Consider the following 18,216-nt stretch of genomic DNA (forward strand, 5'->3'; position numbering starts at 1 on the left):
TACTTTATTGCAGTGAAAATACCGGAGCTTTCTAACCTCTCTTTCCCCTTTATGGGTTTCCTTTTTACCCTGTAGTAAGTTATCCTTATGAACCTCATTGAGATTTGCCTTTCCCTTACCACATAAGGATTTCTCGATTCTCCAGTTTCCATCCTTCATGGATTGCAATTGATGTTGGAAGCCAAACTTTGATTTATGGACCAACTCATAATCATCAACCATTTTAGCTGTGAATTTTACCATTTAACTCCACTCTTCTGCATAGTTCTCACTACTTCAAAAGTGAATTTTTGAATTCCTCCAAACTACTCACCTAAGATGTCATATATTTGCTCTATTTTGAATGCCCTTATCCACCTATCAAAATTACTTTGTTTGATCCTTTCAAACTCAATATATGTTTGACCAGGGTCTCTCCTTAGATTCCTGAAACATTGTCTGTAGGTTTCTGGCACAAGCTTATATGCACTTATGTGGCTTTCTTTACCTCCTCAGATGCCCCAATACTTCCTCTGATAGTAATGCAAATATCTCACTACCTCTACCTACTAGCTTCGTTTGGATCAACAAAACCCACATGGTCACTGGCCATTTCATTTGTTTAGCAACCTTCTTACATGAGGTGAAAGGGCTTTTATATCTTTCTCGGCAAATTTAGGCAATGCTTGGATATATTTAAACAGATCCCCACCAGATCTTTGGTTCATCCTCACTCTCTTCCTCACTGTGCTTACCTTATGCCTTCACTATTCCCTCAGTCTCAATGTCAGAAACTTGGAACTCTCTTCTACACCAGATGGACTGTAGCAGTTCAAGAAGGCAGCTCACCACCATCTTCTCAAGGGCAATTTGGTATGGGCAACCAACATTACATGAACCAATAAAAAGAATTTAGTTGTAAAGTGCCAGAATTAAACACATTTCATGCTTTATTCCTGTTATTGCATTATGTAAATCCCACTATAGTCCATGATATGGAATTCTAGATGGTAGTGTAGTGTTGGCCTTAAAAATATCCTCAAACCAGACCACTGAGCGTTGAACATTAAGTGTCAATTACTCATGGCAATTGAAGGAAAATGGAAAAGTACATAAAAAACAGACATAATGCAAAAACAGCCTATTTTTACTGGGAGGTAACCACATAAAACTGGATTACCTGTCCTACTGTGTAGTTACATGGGGCAACCTGGATATGTTTTTAAACCTGTTTATAAGTTGTTATGAAGTGGAGGTTCAGCACATGATGTTAGATTCAGAGTCATGTTAATGTCAAGGACTTTGCCCCACTCATTGTACTTTTCACCACTGGGTTAGGGTCCAAGTGCCACCACTACTGAAGTCCCTGGTAGATAGAAGAAAGTGTAAGGCTCACATGTCTTGTATACATGTGTACAATGTAGTTTAAGTGAATAGATTCACTCATTAGTTTGCAAATGTCTTGAAAATATATTAATAGAACAGAAAATCTCTGCCACTTTTACATGAAAGTCACTACACCATGATGCCTACATCAATTACATAAGTCATACTCTATGAGAATTAAAATTAAGATTAAGGCAAAATTCATCACTGTTCAGTTAATAGCTCCTGGGCTTGGGGAAAGTCAATTAAGGCATGATAGTATACCCTGAAGAAGCAGTCGGGACAAGACCTCCACGATGGGCTGCTGGATACTAGGACAGAAGTCTCCACTGAAGAAGACCACCATGCTGGGCCAAGATCACCACTCCTGGACAAGTCTGCCTGCCAGGCAGCTGGAATATGTGCATACCGAAGACAAAGATCTGCACACCGAGATGAGACTTCCATGCTGGCACAAGACCACAACACCAGAACAAGATCACCACACCAGTTGACCACCCCAATAGGAGACCGCCACTCCTGGCCGAGACTGCCTTTCTCCTCCTTCAAGCTTCCATGCCTTGCTGTAGACCTTGAGCCTTGGCCTTCCCTGGGTCAGGGAAATCAGTCCCAGGCCTGATCCTTGCTTGCTGGGAGACCCTGGGCTGGAATGGTACCATGTCCGGTTCTTCCTGGCGTTACTGCTGCTGCCATCCGAGACTTCCTCCTTCACCTGTCACTTTCCAGGCTTAACAAAAAGAAAATGAAGAAAAAAAAAGCAAAAGTAAAAAGAGATATAAAGTTCCCTCATTCCGTCACCATCTTGAAAAAAAGTACTAAGTAGGTTAAGCTAATGAATTTGCTTTATAACAAAGTGCATGCATATTCTTTCATTAATTTTGATCAGATTTTAAAAGTTCATTTGGTAGTTTCAGCCTAAAAATACAGATAGCAAATATTTAACTAACCTACTGAAGATGAGATGCTTTTCCTTACAATGAAGTCCAAGTAACTTTGAATCATTTTCACAGGTGCAAAATGGAGAATTGCCACAATTAAGCCTTTATCTCAGTCGTTCTGGTCATGTTCAATTATATGTCATTACATTTGTGGTATGTATTTTGGTGAACAATTAGCCTTTTGCTGCAGTCTGTTAAGAATCTGTTGCAGTTTCTCAAGCTATCTTAGACATTTAATCTACCTGTTCCGATGTATTATGACACACCTGCAGAGTAGGTGGTACTTGAACCCAGGCCTCCTGGCTCAGAGATAAAATGCAGACACTATCACTGCACCACAAGGGACCCACCACATTGCCTTATCCTTTCTGAAAGACAATTGCTTATGATTAGGCTAAAAGAGTTTAGTTGGATTTTAGTGTTAAATCTTACAAAAATGACAAATGATGAAGTGAGCTACGAAATCAGTACAATGTATTTAATGCAAAAGCCAAATGCTCAAGAACATGCTAATATTGTTAATATATGTGACAAAATTATTAGATGAAACTTAATTTTACCTTTAGGTAGATCCTTTATATTTAATATACCTCATTCATCTGAATGATTCACGTTTTTTATTAAGGCTAAAACTTTGACTTATGATTCTTGCTATAATATATCCTTCAAGTTACATATTCCCAAATGTTTCATGTTGCTGCCTCGTTCATTGAGTAGCAATAGTTGTTTCTTCTGTTTTAGTACTTATTGAATGATGGCCCACTAAATTCTTCTTGCTCTGTAACAAAAAAAAATGTTTTAACAGTTTTTCATGAGCTTTAAAGCCAAAGAATTATTTTTAAAATGTAATTACTGTAATAGTTTCAGGCAATTTGTGCACAGCATGCTCTCACTGTGACCAGATTATTTGTTTTGTTGTGGTTGATTGATGGAAAAACATTGGCAAGAACATCAAGAAATAATGACAATTTTTACTTGATTTCTTTTTGTGCTTAAATCCCAGAGTGCAAGCTGAATCCATGATCTTCTGATTCAGAGCCAAGTATTACAAGCTGAGCTGTGGCTAACAATTGAACCAAAGCACGTTGTACTGAGAACATTGGTACATTTAATAAATCAACAACTTGCATTTGCAAAGTGCCTTTAATATAAAAATAGTTCCAGGACATTTCTATGGAGCACTTTGTACAAAATTGAACACTCAGATATTCCAAATATTAGGACAGACATGCCCCTTTGAGCATTCTTGAATGATTATGATCTCTGTAGGCATCAAAACCTGTTGGATACTGAGATGGTAATTTTGGTTTTCAGAAGCCAATGTGTCAGCACGCTGATCGGCATGTACGAAACCTCAGTTAAACTTCAGAATGGCTGTACAGCCATCAGCTAAAAGGGAACACTGGTCAGGCAGATGGTCCAATTCAAGACTGCAGCTTGGCACCGTTTCAGTCCAGGAATGGGTCATGGTCAGTAATGAAAATTGAGCAAAATTGTGTTCAGATCTGAGTGGTCATTCAATCGGTGGCATCTTACAAATTCAATCTGGGGGACAGGTCTTAGTCAATCCAGTATGTCATGACAAGAGAGTTCAAGGGTTATACCTTATATGCCGTTGTTGAGGCTCACAAGTAACTCGAATCTGGGGACTTGTCTGGTTGTATTGGCCAGCTAAGGGAATGTTTACAGTCGTGGGATAGTCATCTCATATAGTAATGTGGGATCTGATTGGATAGAGTAGAAAGTCTTAAAGTGGGGAGGGCGTCAAGGAAACATGAGGTTGTCCGAGAAACATGGACAGTGAAACCATGGACAGGAATAGAATCAGGGCATAGCATGGGTCAGAGGAAGGAAGCTGTAACTCCATGCTGCAAACAAAATATTGAACCTCAGTATCTTAATCATAAAATTAACTGTAACCAAAGCCCTTTTGATTTCCAGCAGGCCACACCCAAATTGTGGGGAGTAACTAATTTTTTTTTCTGGAAGGGGTGGAGATGATGGCTGGAATGTATGACCAACTGAAAGGCCAGCCCAATGATCAGGAGTCCAGTGATTAGTCAAAGCTAAGAAGGTGCCTTCAATTCCCACTAAAGAGGCAGTCTACAAAGCTCATACCATCCTGCCCTCTGAGTGATGGCAGGGGAGACCCTGTAAGGTTTCTCTACTACTTTTGTCCATCCAAGATTTGATATGGAGGATGTTGCATGTAGCAATATCAGACAGTAGAACGCTAAGGCAGTCATAGACTCCCAGGCCACTTGAGTCATTTGCAGCCTTGAAGAGTCCATGCTCCATGTGTGTAATTTGTGGGGACAGCAACGTAAAGTTGGTCGGGCTGATTACTGTGCATAGGGAGGGGTTGTGTGTAATCCAGCAGTACCAGATGCCTCCAAGCATCTGCAATGTCAGTGACAAGGAGCAGCCTTCTCAAGCCACACTCCACTGAAGAATCACATGGAGCACATGCTGGTTGGGGACTTCGCCAGGCACAAGGATGGCATTACCTCTAGCTTCATGTGCAAGTGCAGAGAACATACACTGCTTAGCGATACACCCTTATAAGGTTTTTAGTCTGTCCAGGTGCTGTCCCAGCATTTGCAGTTGGGATGGAAGCAGTCTGCTGACAAGTATACCCTGGTGACTTTGGAGATTTTAGCAGATATCTTCTGGAAGCTTTGTGCCCAAAGGGCCCTGGCCTGCTGAGAAACTCGACTGCTTTAGCTGCTGCAAGCAGGGTTGCTGGTATAAAGAATTGGAAGGCCATGACAAGTCTGTACTGCCCTGAGGTGAAGCTGCTGAGGAGCCTAACTGGCGCTATACTTCCTGGTGAGTGCCTGCTGGCACCTGCCCATCTCCTTAAGATGCAGGGGCACCCAGAGTGAGATCCAAGTACTATGACCTCTCCCGCCTTGCCATTGATGTGGAGTACTCATGGCAACAGCAACGAAATGCAGTTTACACTGCACATCCAACAGCCACAGAAGGCTCTGCTGCACTCATGTTGGAGCTGCTGTATTAGTCAGGAGGCGAATGGACTCCACGGTCTTACACTTCATTCTAGTAAGGAGCTCCGTTATTCCCTACCTATCTTCAGATTGACCATGTCACTTAAGGAGAAAGTGAGGACTGCAGATGCTGGAGATCAGAGTCGAGAGTAAGGTCAGGTACAGTAGCATGTCTTCTGCATGGGTCTCAGCAGGTGCCTGCTTTCTGGCAGTCATAGAGTCATACAGCACAGACAAGGCCCTCCAGCCTATCAAATTTGCACCAACAATAATTACAACTTAAGACCTTTCAGTGTTTGAGGCCTTGGGTGTTTCTGCCTCCACTAACTATGGCCCTATGTTGGTGTTGATCACTTCAGATCACCAGGTTGTTTATGTAGGTCTGGCTAATATATGCTCCAGGTAATTAGCTTTGTGCTGATGCAAAGTGCCAGACTTCACTGGTGCAACCTCCGAAATACCACAACTTTCATTCTCAAAGGTATGGTGTTGATGAAGAGAGGCTGTGGAGTCATGGACAATAGACAATAGGTGCAGGAGTAGGCCATTCTGCCCTTTGAGCCAGCACCACCATTCATTATGATCATGGCTGATCATCCTCAATCAGTATCCTGTTCCTGCCTTATCCCCATAACCCTTGATTCCACTAACCTTAAGAGCTCTATCCAACTCTTTCTTGAAAGTATCCAAAGACTTGGCCTCCATAGCCTCCTGAGGCAGAGCATTCCACACACCCACCACTCTCTGGGAGAAGAAGTTTCTCCTCAACTCTGTTCTAAATGGCCTACCCCTTATTTTTAAACTGTGTTCTCTGGTTCGGGACTCATCCATCAGCGGAAACATGCTTCCTACCTCCAGAGTGTCTAATCCTTCAATAATCTTATACATCTCAATCAGATTCCCTCTCAGCCTTCTAAACTCAAGGGTATACAAGCCCAGTTGCTCCAATCTTTCAGCGTAAGATAGTCCCGCCATTCCGGAAATTGACCTCGTGAACCTATGCTGCACTCCCTCAATGGCCAGAATGTCTTTCCTCACATTTGGAAACCAGAATTGCACACAATATTCCAGGTGCAGTCTCACCAGAGCCCTGTACAGCTGCAGAAGAACCTCTTTGCTTCTATACTCAATTCCTCTTCTTATGAAGGCCACCATGCTATTAGCTTTCTTCACTGCCTGCTGTACCTATATGCTTGCTTTCATTGACTGAAGTACAAGAACACCTAGATCTCGTTGTACTGCCCCTTTACCTAACTGCCTTCCTGTTCTTGCCACCAAAGTGCATAACCACACATTTATCCACATTAAACTGCATCTGCCATGCATCTGTCCACTCACCTAGCCTGTCCAGGTCACCCTGTAATCTCCTAACATCATCCTCACATTTCACCCTGCCACCCAGCTTTGTGTCATCAGCAAATTTGCTAATATTACTTTTAATACCATCATCTATATCATTAATGTATATTGTAAAAAGCTGCGGTCCCAGCAATGATCCCTGCGGTACCCCACTGGTCACTGCCTGTCATTCCAAAAAGGAGCCGTTTATCATTACTCTTTGTTTCCTGTCAGCCAACCAATTTTCAATCCAAGTCAGTATCTTGCCCCCAATACCATACATTCTAATTTTGCTCACTAACCTCCTATGTGGGACTTTATCAAAGGCTCTCTGAAAGTCCAGGTACACTACATCCACTGGATCTCCCTTGTCCATCTTCAGAGTTACATCCTCAAATAATTCCAGAAGATTAGTCAAGCATGATTTCCCCTCATAAATCCATGCTGACTCTGACCTATTCTGTTACTGCTATCCAGATGTGTCGTAATTTCATCCTTTATAATTGACTCCAGCATCTTTCCCACCACTGAGGTCAGACTAATTGGTCTATAATTCCCTGCTTTCTCTCTCCCTCCTTTCTTAAAGTGTGGGACAACATTAGCCACCCTTAAATCCACAGGAAAATGATCACCAATGATCCACGATTTCTAGAGCCACCTCCTTCAGTACCCTGGGATGCAGACCATCAGATCCCGGGGACTTATCAGCCTTCAGACTCAACAGTCTCTCCAACACCATTTTCTGCCTAATATAAATTCCCTTTAGTTCAGGTCCTTCAGCCACTATTACCTCTGGGAGATTGCTTGTGTCTTCCCCAGTGAACACAGATCTGAAGTACCAATTCAACTCTTCTGCCATTTCTTTGTTCCCCATAATATATTCACCCGTTTCTGACTTCAAGGGCCCAATTTTAGTCTTAACCATTTTATTTCCTTTCACATACCTAAAAAAAGCTTTTACTATCCTCCTTTATATTTTTGGCCAGCTTACCTTCGTACCTCATTTTTTCTCTGTGTATTTCTTCTGTTGTTCTTTAAAAGCTTCCCAGTCCTCCGTTTTCCCACTCATCTTTGCCACTCATGTTATACTTTTTCTCTTTTGACTTTATATGTTTCTTAACTTCTCTTGTCAGCCACGGCCACCCCTGCCTCCTCTTAGGATCTTTCTTCCTTTTTGGAATGAACTGATCCTGCATCTTCTGCATTATACCCAGAAATACCTGCCATTGTTGCTCCACTGCCATCCCTGCTAGGGCATTGCATCAATGAACTTTGGCCAGCTCCTCCCTCATTGCTCCATAGTTCCCTTTATTCAACTGAAATATTGTAACTTCCGATTGTACCCTCTCCCTTTCAAATTGCAGATTAAAGCTTATTGTATTATGGTCACTACCTCCCAATGGCTCCTTCACTTCGAGGTCCCTGATCAAATCCAGTTCGTTGTACAACACCAGATCCAGAATTGCCTTCTCCCTGGTAGGCTCCAGCACCAGCTGTTCTAAAAATCCATCTCGGAGGCACTCTACAAACTCCCTTTCTTGGGGTCCAGTACGATCCTGATTCTCCCAGTCTACCTGCATGTTGAAATCCCCCATAACAACTGTAGTATTATCTTTGTGACAGGCCATTTTCAGCTCCTTATTCAACTTACACCCTACATCCAGACTACTGTTTGGGGGCCTGTAGATTACTCCCATGAGCGTCTTTCTACCCTTAGAATTTCTCAGCTCTATCCATACTGACTCTATATCCCCTGATTCTAGGTCCTCCTGCTTGATTGTTCTGGCACTAGTGGCTACAGAAGGAAGAGAAATAAGTAGTTGGTGAAAAAGCCAATGAATTGCAGATGCTAGAAATTAGAAACATAAACAGAAATTACTGGAAAAACTCAGCAAGTCTGGCAGCATCAGTGGAGAGAAAGCAGAGTTAATGTTTCAAGTTCAGTGACTCTTTGGAACTGAGCCACCAGACTCAACGTTAACTCTGATCCCTTCTGCTGGGTGCTGCTAGACCTGAATTTCTTCAGTTTCTATACAATAAATTTCTAGAACTGATTTTGATTCTTGACATGTACCATGGATTGTTAAATAAAAATCCAGAATTTCTTAAAGGTAAAATTATTCCTATTAATTTTCTTGTATTGTTTGCGTGTGTGTAATGCCTTTGCTATCATTTTGCTTAATCAAGTTGTAGTATTTCCTCTCTACATTTTGTGTTTCGCGTCCACTGACCCTTCTTCCAAACTGCTTGTAGGTAGGAAAAGCTTGGCATATATGCTGACGTTGGGTTGGGGGAGGGGGCAGGAACCCAGAGAGAGAGAACAGCAGTTGGGCAGACAAAGGAATGGGTAAAAGTCAGCCTGGGAGAATCAGTAGCTACTAATGGGGATCACAAGTAGTTGATTTGTGATAGTAGTTGATGTGGTGACAAAGACAATTGTCTGTGCGTTGGGATAAGGACATAGGAGAAGGTATTTAGGCCATACAATTATTGAACTCAACACTGAGTCCAGAAGATAGCAGGGTCCACAAGTGGAAAATGAGATGCTGTTCTTCCAGTTTGTGCTGACCTTCACTGGAGCAGGCCTGAGACAAATGTTGGCCAGGGAACATGGTGGTGTGTTGAAGTGGCAGGCAACAGGAGGCTCAGAATTATTTCTACAGACACAACATAGGTGTTGTGCAAAGCAGTTGTCCAGTTTGCATTTCATCTTCCTAATGCAGAGCAGACCACATGGTGAGCAGCAAATACAGTAAACTAGATTGAACGAAGTACAAGTAAAGCTCTGCTTCACCTGGAAGATGTGTTTGTGGCCTTGGATAGTGAGGAAGGAGGAGGTAAATGGGCAGGTATTACGCCTTCTGTGATTGCATGGGAAGGTGCTGCGGGGGTGTGGGGAGGTTTTGGAAGTGGAGGAGGAGTACAGCAAGGTGTTCCGAAGGAAACAATCCCTGAGGAAGGCTGACAAGGAGGAGAGGGGAATTTGTGTCTGGTAGTGGCATTCTGATGGAGGTGGCAGAAATGGGAGCTAATGACAATAACTATCCTGTACAATTGCCTGTGACCAAGCTGGATGGGTACGATGGGAGGGCCTTCTAGTGCCATTTACTAAGCAGGGAGATCCCTTCTTTCCCAGACAGCATACCGCAGAATCTCTAAGGAGGTGTCAGTAAACTGCTGGGAGAATTTCTGTGTATTTTGTGACAATTATTAGCTGGTTAGGAACAAAAATCACAGGCTTCTGTAATGTCCCTGACAACCTGCAGGTTGCCTTTCAATATGACGCTTGAACCTTGAACTTTGGAAAGTCCCCAGCAGAGTCGACATCTTCCTGCCCAATTATTCCATATGATTTGCCAATGAACTTGCACAAAATCTTGCTTGTATAATAAGGTGTAAAGCACACAATTGCACAATAACATTCCCTGGAGCATGATGGACATGGTTAATTTTAACATGCGCAGTACCATTTTTTAATGTCAGAACAGAAAATCCTGCTTTATGTCTTAAAAGTAACAATTTACGCTCTGCCTCTTTCTTCACGTACAGAAAGATGCTCAATAATACTTTAAGGGGCAAAGAAGAAAACAGAAGGACTGGACTGGGGCAGTGCAGTAATGGTTGAAGGAATGGAATTTGGGAAGGCTTACTTAATCTTAAATAATTTAGAAAGTGGCTTCAGAAAGTAGGCAGATCATGGCTGTAAGTGCAGCCTTTGATGAAAACATGGAGGCGGTACTGGAGGAGCAGGAGAGCAGTTGGTGATTGGGTGGGGGTAAATCCTTGGGAGACATTTGAAGTTAAAAACAAACTTTGGAAAGCAGAAGAATAGGATCTGACAGAGTACAAGTTCGTTTTTGTTACTTGTAAATATTTATAATTGGGATATTCTGTGAATGGTTATGCTATGAATATTCATAACCAGGATTTGTTGACTTATTTGCACAACAAGATCCTCAAACCCAGTTATGTTGCAAATTGAAGCACGCCCAGTGGCTGAGGTAATCGTTATCTTACAGCAACAGCTACATACTTGTGTTTTTACAGTTGGAACTGACTCCTCCCTAGAGCAAACTAATGGCTATGATCATGGCCAAGTGTAGCATGCTGCTTATTGGGTAAGCTCTGTCATACATCACCAGCTCACTGCTCATATGGTAGGCTGTCCTGTACACTTACTGGGCTCAAGATATGTGTTCTATATAGCTCCAAGCTCATGCCAGCACGGTGTCTGCTGCTCACTGCTAATGAGACATCCCCTGCTATGCACTGTCAGTTTTATGACTGGAGATATTTTACTCCTATTCATTCCTAGCTCACTGCTCATGTCCTTCCATCTACTAATGGCTTACTGCTCCTAGGACCTGTGGCCAGGAGAAAACAGTGATGGTAGACAAACATGCTACAATGAGAAGGGTCTATCAGCTCACTACCTGGCATTAGTACCTGCTTTATGAAAACCTGTAGTAAATAATATTTAGTATTACACAGTAATAAAATTAAAATAATTGCTGACAGCTTTAGTGAGCTACAGGAAAGAATCGTAATTCAAAAGGTACTGAAATTACCACTTCATTTTTAGTGAGGTTTATTTGCTGTTTTGTTCATCCACTAGGTGGCCATGATACATCAACAGTAGAAAGACCAAAATGTTGAAACAGTGTCAACCTAATAGGACATTTCAAATTTAAAATGTCCAATTAAATTCTAATATTTTCTATTTTAGATTTCTTATGGAGAATTTCCAAAGCAAACGTTTTATGTACTTCAATGTATTTAAATTTCCTATCAATGTAAATCAGGAAAATCCACATTAATTGTTTTCAGCAAATATCAGTTATTGAAACTGATTTTGTATGGCTTTGTGAGGAGCAGGTCATGCTTCACAGGTCTTACTGAATTCTTTGAGGATGCGACAAAACACATTGATGAAGGTAGAGCAGTGGATGTGGTGTAAATGGATTTTAGCAAGGTGTTTGATAAGGTTGCCCACAGTAGGCTCATTCAGAAAGTAAGGAGGCATGGGATACAGGGAAATTTGGCTGTCTGGATACAGGATTAGCTGGCCCATAGAAGACAGAGTAGTAGTAGATGGAAAGTATTCAGCCTGGAGCGCGGTGATGCATGGATCTGATCTGGGACCTCTGCTGTTGTGATTTTTATAAATGACTTGGATGAGGAAGTGGAAGGGTAGGTTAGTAAGTTTGCCGATGACACAAAGTTTGGTGGAGTGGTGGATAGCGTGGAAGACTGTTGTAGGTTGCAATGGAACATTGACAGGATGCAGAACTGGGCTGATAAGTGGAAGATGGAGTTCAACCTAGAAAAGTGTGAAGTGATTCATTTTGGAAGGTCGAATTTGAATACAGAGTTAAAGGCAGAATTCTTGGCAGTGAGGAGGAACAAAGGGATCTTGGGATCCATGTCCATAGATCCCTCAATGTTGCCATTTAAGTTGATAGGACTGTTAAGAAGGCATATGATGAGTTGGCTTTCATTAGCAGGAGGGTTGAGATTAAGAGCTGTGAGGTTATGCTGCAGTTCTATAGAGCCCTGCTTAGACCATACTTGGAATATTGTGTCCAGTTTTGGTCGCTTCATTATAAGAAGCTTTAGAGAGAGTGCAGAGGAGATTTACCAGAATGCTGCCTGGACTGGAGGACATATCTTATGAAGAAAGTCTGAGGGAGCGAGGACTTTTCTCACTGGAGCGAAGAAGAATGAGAGGTGACTTGATAGAGGTGTACAAGATGATGAGAGGGCAGAGATGGCTATCACAAGGGGGCAAAATTTTAAGATGATTGGAAGAAAATTTAGGGGATATGTCAGAGGTAGGTTTTTTACACAGAAAGTGGTGGGTGTGTGGAATGCACTGCCAGTGGTGGTAGTAGAGTCAGATACATTAGGGCCATTTAAGCAACTCTTGGATAGGCACATGGATGATAGTAAAATGAAGGGTGTGTAGGTCAATAGGATCAAAGGTCGGCACGACATCGAGAGCTGAAAGGCCTATACTGTGCTGTACTGTTCTATATTCTATGTTGTATGTGAAATTGGTAAACTTAGAGGCTGTGTGACTATTTGATCAGAAATTTATGTTGAGGTCACCGAGGTGGTAAATAATCTGGTTCGGCCTCACGTAATCACTTAAGAGTAACATGTAGATGATAAACAAGGGGTAAAGAAAAGATTATTGGTGGAGAACACAAATAACAAATACAGGAGGAGTAAGAAAGGTCACTTCAGGTGACAGGACAGTAGGACATGATATTCTGACAATGAAGCTGAGAGTGAAGTTTGGTAAATGGGTTAGTGCAGTCATCCATTTCCACAGGTCTAGTAATAGCACTGCTGTAGGTGAGGGGAAAAGAAAAAATGGTAGCATGTTCGTAATATCATTGGACTAATAATCCAGAGAGCCACATTAATGGCCGGGGCATTGGTGTTAATCTTACCATCGTAGGTAGTGGAATTTGAGTTCAATTCTTAAATCTTGAATATAAAGCAAGTCTCAGTAATGGTGACCATGAAACATCAATTGTAATAAAAACCCCATCTGGTTCACTACAGCCCTTTAGGGAAGTACATCAGTTGTCTTTACCTAGTCTGGTTTACACAACTGATCCACAGCTAGGTGCCTGACTCTTAACTGCCCTCTGAAATGCCAGTTAGTTCAAAAGCAGTTAGGAATGGGCAGCAAATATGTTCGTCTTTCCAGTCTCATCAACATTTTATGGAAAGATAAAACATCTGGATTCTCTTCCTCAAGAATTCTAAGAACAAATACAATCATGCTGCCAGTAAAATACTGGCCATTTCACTGCAGTTATGTTTTGTTGAATAAGTTCAACATTTGAAAACCAAGGTCCCAGGGCCTCATGAGCATTTTAAAAATACACAAGGAAGGTCAAACACAGAAACATAGAAATTAGGAGCAGGAGCAGGTCATTCAGTCCTTCAATATAGTCATGGCTGACTATCCAACTTAGTACCCTATGCCTGCTTTGTCCTCATTCCTTTTGATTTGGTTAGTTTTAGGAACTATATCTAACTCTTTCTTGAAAACATTCAATGTTTTGGCCTCAACTACTTTCTGTGACAAGAATTCCACAGGCTCACCTCTCTCTGGGTTAAGACATTACTCTTCATATCAGTTCTAAATGGCCTATCCAGTATCCTAAGACTGTGATCTCTTGTTCTGAACTCAAGTCATTGAGAACATCCTTCCTGCATCTACCCCGTTTAGTTCTGTTAGAATTTTATATGTTTCTATGAGATCCCCTTTAATTTTTTTAAACTCCAACCAATGTAATCCTAACTAATCCAGTCTCTCTTCATGCCATCCATAGAAGTCTGGTAAAGCTTTGTTGCACTTCCTCCTTGGCAAGATCATCTTTCATCAGATAGAGAGACCAAAACTGAATACAATACTCCAAGTGTAGTCTCATCAATGCTCTGTACAATTACAGCAAGACAACCCTGCTCCTGTACTCAAATCTGCTTGCTGTGAAGATAAACATACCATTTGGCTTCTTCACCACCTGCTACCCAAAGGAGCTGCTCACCGACTTCAGGAAGCAGAGTCGAGGACATACCCCTTTCTGTATCAATGGTGCTGAGGTGGAGGTGGTCAAGACCTTCAAGTTCTTTGGAGTAAATATTACCAATAATCTGTCCTGGTCCATCCATGTCAATGCTAGTCAAGAAAGCACATCAATGCCTCTAATTCCTCAGAAGGCAAAGGAAATATGCATGCCCACAATGACTCTTACCAATTTTAATAGATGCATCATGGAAAGCATCCCATCCAAATGCAACACAGCATCCAATTGCTCTGCCCAAGACCAGCCTTCCTTCCATCGACTCTATCTACACTTTCTAGTGCCTCGAGAATGTAGCCAACATAATCAAAAATTCCTCCCACCCCATTTATACACTCTTCCACCAGGCAAAACTTACAAAAGTTTGAAGGCACACACCAAGAGATTCAAGAACAGCTTCTTGCCTGCTCGTTGTTAGACTTAGGAACAGACCTCTCATATATTAAAATCTTTCTCTGTACCTTTTCTGTGAGGAAACACTATATTCTGCATTCTGTTCTAGTACCTTGATATACTTATGTAAATTACAAAGTTTGCATGCAAAGCAATACTTTTCACTGTATCTCGGCACATGTGACAATAATGAATCAAATTAAATCTCCATGGTTACTTTCAGTAACTGGTGGACAAAGACACTAAGGTCTTGTTGCACCTTCCCCTTTCCATTCAGATAATAATCTGCTTTCATGTTTTTGATACCAAAGTGGATAGCTTCAGATTATATTCAATCCACAATGCATTTGCCCACCCACTCAACTTGATCAAATCACACTGAAGCATCTCTACATTCTCTTCAAAGTTCACCCCCCACCTTACAACACATTTGTTGTTTTTAAACTTGCTAATATTATAATTAGTACACTCATCTAAATGATTAATATATATTGTGAATAGTTGGGGTCCAAGCACTGATCCATGTGGTACTCCACTAGTCACTGCCTGCCATTCAGTAAATGGCCCATTTACATCTACTCTGTTTCCTGTCCACAAATCAGTTCTCTATCTATGTTAGTACACAACACCTTAATCCCATGTGCTTTAATTTTAAACACTGATCGCTTCTTTAGGATCTTATTAAGAGCCTTCTGAAAGTCCAAGTAAATGTCATCCATTGGCTCACCCTTATCAACGCCACAAGTTACAACCTTGAAACATTCTTGCAGATTTGTATGATATCTCTTTCGTAAATCAATGCTGACACTATCCAATCCTGCCACTGTTTTCTAAGTGCTCTGGTATTAAACTTTTTGTAATGGATTCCAGCATTTTCAGTACTACTGATATTAGTTGAACTGGTCTTTAATTTCTTTACCTCCTTTTTTCAAATAGTGGGGTTACATTAGCCTTTTTCTAATCCATAGGGACTGTTTTCCTTTAGCTAGACCGTGTGTTCCCCAACATTTTTGGGGCATTATTTCTGTCCTTTGTGAAGACAGAAGCAAAATATGCATTTGATTGGTCTGCCACCATCTGATTCCCATTATAACTTCCCATGCTTCTGATGGTAAGGGTCCTATATATGTTCTCTTTTTCTCTTCACAACTGTAGAATATTTTACAATCAGCTTAGTTTTGATTTTCCCCTCTCTTAATCAATTTTTTTGTGCTCTTTTGAAGAAATCTAAACTGCTCCCAGTCCTCACATGTGTTGCTTTTGTTTTTGCCCTTTTTATATGCCCCCTCTGTGGATCTAATGCTATCTCTAATCTCCCTTGTTATCAATGATCAAGTCACTTTTCCCCTTTTAGTTTTGAGCCAGGCAGGAATGAATAAGTATTGTGGTTCCTCTTTGCACACTTGCCATTGCCTATCCACCAACAACCCTTGAAGTAACATTCCCTAATTCATCACAGCCAACTCGCACCTCATACCATCACAGTTTCATTTATTTAAGTGTCATCTTAATGAAAAATTCCATTATATTGCAGTCACTTTTCCCCAAGGATCTTATACAGGTAGTTTGCTGATTATTCCTTTCTCCTTACACAATACATAGTCTAGGATGGCCTATTCAATAAGATACACGCAGAGTCATAGAAGCCATTCAGCCATCAAGTCGGCACTGACCCTCTGAAGACATCCCATCCATCCCTGTAACTCCACGTTTACAATGGTTAACGTACCTGGCCTGCACTATGGGGCAATTTAGAATGGCCAATCCACCTAACATGCATATCTTTGGACTCTCGGAAGAAACTAGAGCACCTAAGAGGAAACCCATGCTGATACTGGGAGAATGTGCAAATGCCATACAGATGATTACTCAAGGCTGGACGTGAACCCAGGTTCCTGGCACTGTGAGGCAGCAGTGCTAATCACTGAGCCACTGTACCGAATATCTGCAATACTTTTGGTGAAGAGCAAAACAAAGACTTAAGCCAAGGAAATGTCTGTGAACTCAACTGTATTTCAGGAAATGTCTGATGGAAGCAAAAATAGGCATTTAAGCTTGACCTCTAACCCTGCTTTTCTTGATATATAGTGGAAGGTTTCTGTCTAGAGAATTAGAGGACAAAACTGATCAAAACTTTAGTCTGCATTTTTTGACCAATATGATTGGAATAGCTGGATCTTTATATTAGAAAAGAAATAGTTTATACTGTATGCCAAACTTTAGATTTTTACAGTTTTTAAAAAAATTTTGGACAGTGGGATTGGTATTAAATTATTATATTGATTACAAAAAATTCAATATTAATGTTATTTATTTTTCTTACTGAGGCTGTGGGTAAAGCTTTATTCATTGATGACATTTAGCTGCCTTTATGAACTGCAGCAGCCTCTGTAGTAATGGTGTCATAGATTTTTTTTGTAGGGAATACTTGAAATCTTTGCCATGAAAAACCATTACTGCATTTCAAAGTATGACATTGATTGTGAAGTGTTGAATGATTCCTGAGGCTGGAAGAAGCAGCATCTGGAAATATATATTTACATATCCTTTATAAGTAAATCTCGCCAGTGGAAAAAAAAGCATTGTCCTCTTGGACTGTAGTCTGCAGGAACTTCTTTAAAAAAATCAGAGTTACAGCTTATCAAATACAATAATGAAGTTTGCAAATTGTGTGTGACTTTAAGTGACCCAAAGAGTTCTAATGATTATTCATATCAGTGAAACAAACTAGTATTTTATTTATTAAAAATTTAAAAGGGAATGGGAAAAAAGGGGACAATTAAGCTAAAACAAATCTAGAGAACAATGGAGAAACTCAGCAGGTCTAGCAGAGTTAATGTTTCGAGCCTATTCAACATTCTTAAGGGACTTGAGAAGGAATTGTTTCCCCTTGTGGGAGAGTCTTGGGCCAGAGTAAGGGGTCAAAGATTTGAGACATAATCATAGAACGCTTACAGTGCAGAAAGAGGCCATTCGCCCCATCAAATCTGCACCAACTCTCTGAAGAGCAAGCCCCACCCACATCCCTTCCTAACCTGTACATCCCTGGACTGTGAGGGGCAATGTTTGGCGTATCTAATCCACCTAACCTGCACACTTTGGGACTTTTAGAGTAAACTGCAGCACCAGGAGGCGACCCACGAAGAGAATGTGCAAACTTCACAAGGCGACAATCAAACCCGGGTCCCTGGCGTTGCCAGGCAGCAGGGCTAACCACCGAGCGTCCCCAAAATGACATGAGGACGAACTTCCGACAAGGCACGTGAACCTGTGGAATCATTTACTGTAAAAGGCTAGGTCATTTAGTATACTGAGGTGGACAGATTGTTAATGAATAAAGCCTATCGAGGAGGGAAAGGAATTGAGGATTATTAGATCAGCCATATGAATGGTACAGCAGTAACGATGGACTGAGTGGCCTACTTTGGTTCCTGTGTCTCACGATAAACATCCGTCATCCATCTCCCGCGCAGGCGCCCTATCAACAACCCACACGACAGCCCAACCGCCTCTTACAGGACCCCTTTGGCCGAGGGACTCGGCTGTGCCGGTTATTTTTCCTCCATTCTGGGA

At 41.4% G+C, this 18,216-nt stretch overlaps 1 long non-coding RNA gene across 3 annotated transcripts; it reads right to left on the reverse strand.

The window, feature by feature from the left end:
- Positions 1 to 1,425: 1,425 nt before the first annotated feature.
- On the reverse strand, positions 1,426 to 18,189 carry LOC140465858 (uncharacterized). Of its 3 annotated transcripts, none has more exons than XR_011955172.1 (4): positions 18,067 to 18,189; positions 2,864 to 3,081; positions 2,570 to 2,671; positions 1,426 to 2,092 (listed from the first exon to the last, which is right to left on the reverse strand). It is a non-coding gene; the product is annotated as an uncharacterized lncRNA (long non-coding RNA). The 3 variants fall into 3 exon arrangements; XR_011955171.1 differs by having other exon boundaries at positions 2,313 to 2,671; positions 2,894 to 3,081; positions 18,067 to 18,170; XR_011955170.1 differs by having other exon boundaries at positions 2,313 to 2,671; positions 18,067 to 18,170.
- Positions 18,190 to 18,216: the final 27 nt, after the last annotated feature.

Source organism: Chiloscyllium punctatum, chromosome 42, assembly GCF_047496795.1.
Source record: "Chiloscyllium punctatum isolate Juve2018m chromosome 42, sChiPun1.3, whole genome shotgun sequence".
Taxonomy (NCBI): Eukaryota; Metazoa; Chordata; class Chondrichthyes; order Orectolobiformes; family Hemiscylliidae; genus Chiloscyllium; species Chiloscyllium punctatum.